This window comes from Odontomachus brunneus, unplaced genomic scaffold, assembly GCF_010583005.1.
Source record: "Odontomachus brunneus isolate Ranch 3 - 2012 unplaced genomic scaffold, Obru_v1 Obru_scaffold_288, whole genome shotgun sequence".
Taxonomy (NCBI): Eukaryota; Metazoa; Arthropoda; class Insecta; order Hymenoptera; family Formicidae; genus Odontomachus; species Odontomachus brunneus.
In genome coordinates, this window is record NW_022639738.1 from 98828 (window position 1) to 104418 (window position 5591).

Sequence of the window (5591 nt, forward strand, 5' to 3'; positions counted from 1 at the left end):
CAACAATCTCTTCCCCCTCAGCGAATGAAACACCGCCTCGAGGTGCCTGAGGTGCCCCTCAATCTCGTCGCTGTACTGGAAGTAGCACGATACGACGTAGAAAGAGAAGCCGGGTGCCTGCATTTCCGCGCACGCACAGTGCGCGGTGCTGAGCTGCGAGATCTCCATGGTATGGAACGAGGGGTTTGAAACTGTCACTGCAGCCCACGGACGTTCCGAGCGTGCAGCGGCAACCCTCGTTCCCTGCCCTAAACCGAGAATGGCGAAGCTCGAGCCTTGCTTTCGGACGTGCATTTCCTGTAAGAGCAGGACGTTCAGTCGCTTCTCGGCTACGAGCTGACGGACTTCGCCACTAACCACAGCTGAACGCCTCATGTTCAGCTGCATAACCCTAATTCCCGTGGATCCTAGCGATGGAATGGAATCATCAGAAGCTGTTGGAGAGGTGTTTTCGAGCGAGCGATCCTGATACGCGGACACGGACGCCCTACATCGATACATACTCTATTCTGCCTCAGCCGGTCATAAGGATCCGGCGTGGGCACTTCGTCGCACCTAACCAACCTAACCGAGACAGCACGAAGGCTCCGTCCTTGAGCCAAAGCTCCGACGGCGGTAACCGAAGCCACCGGCGCGCCCGCCGCAGACGCGCCGGCTTGGAAGACGTCACTTGGCCCATCATTCAATGACGACCTGGGGAGGCCTGGGACCATAACCCTCCCATGCCGGCGCGACGTTACCGACCCGCTGCAGGTAACGCTCTTTTTCCTAATTCCCATAATTATATAACTGGGGGGTATATCGGGACCCCCCAACCCGGCAGCCTCTTGGGCATGCTGTTTCATGAGAGGCGAAGAGAAAGAAGAAAAACAAGAAAAAGAAGTAGAGGAAGAAGAAGAGAAGAGAAGGGTCGCAGTGAGGGATGGTCAGAGCCATGACTACACCGCACTGCTCCCCTTTGAACCTGAAAAAGAAATATACCCCCGGTTGTGTCGACCCTACCGCGGGGAGCGGAGGGGCGCAGGGCCCGGTAGATTGCTGTAGCGGCCCCTACCTTTCCTCCCTGCATCAAGGATGCAGCGAGGGGAGGCGGAATGCGATAAGCCGCCAAGGGTAGGGGAGAAGAGAAAGCGTTTGGAGAGTTTACGTTAGCGCCGCTAGCGCCATGGCGGTCCCGCCCAGGTTCGACGGCCGCGGCGCCGAGCCAATTACGTGCTCGCGGCAATGCTGTGTATCTGCTATACCTGAAAGAGAAAAATACCCCCGGTTCCGTCGTTCCTTTCGCCAAAGCGGAGGAACGCAGGGCCCGGTAGGTTGTTACGGCAGCCCATGCCCCCCCTCCCTGCATCACGGATGCAACGAGGCGGGGCAAAGGGCCACCTAAGGTGAGAGAAAAGGAAGTTGGTGGATCGGTTTCTTCGCCGCTAGCGCCTTGGCGGTCCCGTCCAGGGCCGACGGCCGCGGCGCCGAGCCAATTATGTGCTCGCGGAAATGCTGTGTAGTTCTCCTGCACCTGAAAAGAAAAGAGCCCCCGGTTCCGTCGACCCTGCCGCCGAAGCGGAGGGACGCAGGGCCCGGTAGGCTGCGAGGCATCCCCTGTCTCCTCCCCTACATCATCGATGCAGCAGGGAAAAGCCCGTCCTTTCTTGGCCCCACGTCTCACCATGGACTAGGCACGTGGGCCGAGGGAAGAGTCCGCTTTTTGGGGCACACGGACAGCCAGGGCCCCGTCGGCCGTCAGGACGTGGCGGCGTCCAGACGTTGCCCGACTCTTACCACGCGGAGGTGGGGTTGGCTGATGGGAGCAGCGGGGGATGCTCGAGGCATGCCTAGACCGCGCCGCTCCCTTTGAGAGTCCGAGCAAGGCACTAGGGAGGCGGAAGTCTTGAGCCTCTCTAGTAAGTGGGGAAAAATAAGTTGGAGACGGACGGCTAAGCGGAATTCCGATGATGGGTCGCCAAGGACCATTCGGTCTTTCCCCGGGGAGTGAGAAATGTGACGTGACGATTTTTGAAGATCGTCCGTCACTGGGGGTTACTAATGAAACAGGAATGCGCTTCCGAGCTGAAGAGTGGGTATCGCGTCTTAGCCGTAAGGCGAGGGGATCCGCACTCCGAGCGGAGGACAGCCGCGGCCGAAGCACAGTGTCGGCCAGCGAATCCTCCACGACCCGGAGCGTCCGCTGAGTTAGCACGGACTCTGCGAGCCTCCACAGGCAATCTGAAATAACGGCTGTCGAAGATGCGAGGCTCAAGGACAAATTGATAAGCTGCCGTCGTCTGCCAAATAGAGAAGAGAAAAATAGTGAAGGAACAAAGGCAGATAAACGGCTCTGGAGAAGTAGCCAACCAAAGGTTGCCAACTAGTGAAAAGAGGGATCAAATCAGGAATAAAATCCGGTCTCACAAACCAGCGGGAGTTCTCGTGATTTTACGGTTAAACGGTAAGTGTGTAAAGGACGTGACGCCCACCCAGCTGCAACAGCAAGGACGACGACGCCGACAAACTCCGCAAGGTCGACTCCGCTCGAGTTGCTGATTTTGTTTGTGTGACCCGGAAGGGGATCGCCGCTGCCTGCTAACGACTGCGACCGATTCGCGATTAAATATAAAGAAATACAAAAAGTTTATAATGATCAAGTTTATAGTGTTTTATTACAAAATCTTTTTATAGTGTTTCGAACGGCCCGAGGGTGGAGAGCGGCCGGTTCGTTATGCGAGAAGCGGATAGGTGTCCACTCGCCGCGTGGATACCGCGGTCTTCGTCGCTAGCAGTCCGCTATTCAGCGGCCCCGTGAGATGACGTGGGGTGTAAGTGATTCACGAAGTTCTTCGGAGACGGGAGTCTTCGGCTCCGTGTTTTGATGGGTCGCCGACTTAAATAAAGCAAGCCAGGTCAATCGAAGCGGCGGCCCTGCGGTGATGCACCGCCTCCTAGCGCCTCCGCGCTAGGAAAAGTTCCCCTTGTCGGAGGAGTAATGAGAATCGTAACGTCGCGCGGGCGACGTAGACTTAGGCGCGAGGGTCACTAGCGCGTGTAGTCGCGTATGCGGCGAGTATGGCTTCAGTAGCGGTGAAGAAGCGAACGTGGTTCGCGTGTATATGCTGCGTCCCTGGCAGCAGCTAAGTCCGGAGCGGACGTGAAGGTGAGTGTGTCTCACGTGTATATACTGCGTCTCTAGCAGCGGCTAAGTCCAAAGTGGACGTAAAGGCGAGCGTGGATATACTGCGTCCCTGCCAGCGGCTAAGTCCTAAGCGGACGTAAAGGCGAGCGTTGCTCGCGTGTAAATGCTGCGTCCCTGGCAGCATAGTTACTGAGTACAACGACGACTTGCGCGGAGTCGTGAGCTCGACCGTAATAAGTTCTGTCGGCGTTAATACCCGGTATATGCAATACGGGAGAAGTCGAGAAGAGAGACGTCCACCGCGGTGGAAGCGTCAAGGTAATCCGAAGCGATCGCGCGAAGCCTCCTCTCAATCCTCGATCGTATTGAGAAGGTGGAGATCCGTGGAGTTACCATACACTTTGTAACCCAAACGCCAACGTGTCCTCGGACACTCTAGAGACGATAGCCCAACGTGCAAGCGCACTCTAAAGGGCTGCGAAACCTAAACCCGAATGCCAGCGTGCCTGTGACACTCTGAAGGCAGCGATGTTCAGTGCAGATATGCACACGTATACCTCGAGCGAGGAAAGAGCCCAACGTGCTTACGCACTCAAGAAAGCGATATGAAGCTAACTAGAGTACAAAAGAATACCTCATCGAAGCAGCGAACAAATGCGCTAACGCAATCCGAACTCTTAGAGTCGGCGCCCGCGGCGTCTTATATAGGCGCCGCACCGAAATTTGACTGCAAGCGACGGTCCCGGCTCGGCGCGCTGCCGCGTAGCGGCGGCGGCGTGAAGCCGCTGCAAGCGGTAGTCGCCTGCGCGCGGAACGCGTCTGACGCACGGCCGCCAGCCGCCCGCTATCCGTGCGGACGACAGCTCCCATACGGAACAATAGTCTGCCGTATTGTTGAGCAATAAAACTCATTTGGATACGCGTGGCAAGTGCACGACTTTGCAGAAATTCGCCATTATCTATTTCTACTGCAGGATTTGGCATATCAACTGCACGATAGGTTTCCACCTCTACTAAGTCGACGTCTGTATCATGTATTCGATGGTGGATACGCATATTGTGCAAAATTGCACAAACGTTAACAATTCTTCCAGCTAATCTTGGTTTATACATTAGTTGCTTTTGCGTTGAAAGGCATCTAAATTTACTCTTTAAAACTCCAAACAGCCGTTCTATACAAAAGCGAGCACTACATAATTTTTCATTGTAATTAAAACGTGGAGTTCCAGGCTGCTCATGTTTCAATAGAGTCATTAACAATGGCTCTAGTCCATATCCGTCACCAAAAATCCGTCACTGCAAAAATAACACTTAGATTTTACTTTATGTTACATTCAGTTTACTTATTTCATATTTTCAATATAATAAATATGGTGCATATTTAATAAGCAGTTGTAAAGCGGTTTTAAATTATTGTTTAAAACCGTTTCACATTTTACAAGTTTTTGGAAAAATATTTTATTTAGTATTTAATAATAGAAAAGTAATAGTATTACCGATAAGCCAAGTCTTGCGTTCTCCTTGCATATACTATCGTTCCATGACACGACGAGCAACACAATTAGCCCAAATATATGCATCATGTCTTGCTCCAGGATATCGAGCATTGATGTTGAGAATTTTTAAATCAGAATTATAAATCTGCAAAAATACCATATACACATAGAATTAAAATTGTTGTTAATTTTAATATTTATACTATTTGTACATACGGTTTAAACATTGAGACAATGATCGCCCCAGTAATTAACGTAGGCTTCTTCGTGAAGCCAAAATCGATACATAAGTGCAATTCATTGTACCGATCGCACCTATAAACGGATGTTGTGCTGTACGGAATTTTTCTCTTGCAGCTTGTCGATCCTCCGCTGTAATGGGAAATTTCACCCATGGTCGTAGTAATAGGTCGTTTATACCATTTGTCATAGCTGCTACACAACGGCTTACAGTCGATTGACTGACAGCCAGGTTCCACTGTTCCCCAATGGCACCTTGGTAGCAACCAGCAGCATAAAATCTTAAAACTGTTAATACTTATTAAACAATATTTGTTGAACATATAGAAATAATGGTAATAATTTCATATTAATCATATTAAATCACTTACTAGTGTGTCCAAAAAGTAAGACCAGTTTTTATTTATTTCAAAAAATATTTATTTATTCTTCCAAATCTATTTCGTCGTCTTCAAAGTAATCTCCTCCCGACACAATACACTTATGCCAACGTATTTTCCAGTCCTCGAAACAAGAATTAAAGTCGCCTTCCGGGATGGCTTTCAAAGTGCGTAGCGATTCACGTTGTATCTCTTCTATCGTCTCAAAACAATTTCCCCGTAGTGGTCTTTTGAGTTTCGGGAACAGCCAGAAGTCACATGGTCACAATCAGGCGAATATGGTGGTTGTGGAACGATATGGATCAAATTTTTGGCGAAAAAGTCACGAAGAACGAGTGCAGTGTGAGAAGA

At 51.1% G+C, this 5591-nt stretch overlaps 1 pseudogene; it reads right to left on the minus strand.

Annotated features, from left to right (window-relative positions):
• LOC116853213 overlaps positions 1 to 5183 on the minus strand; it is a 25747-nt pseudogene extending 20564 nt beyond the window's left edge.
• Positions 5184 to 5591: the final 408 nt, after the last annotated feature.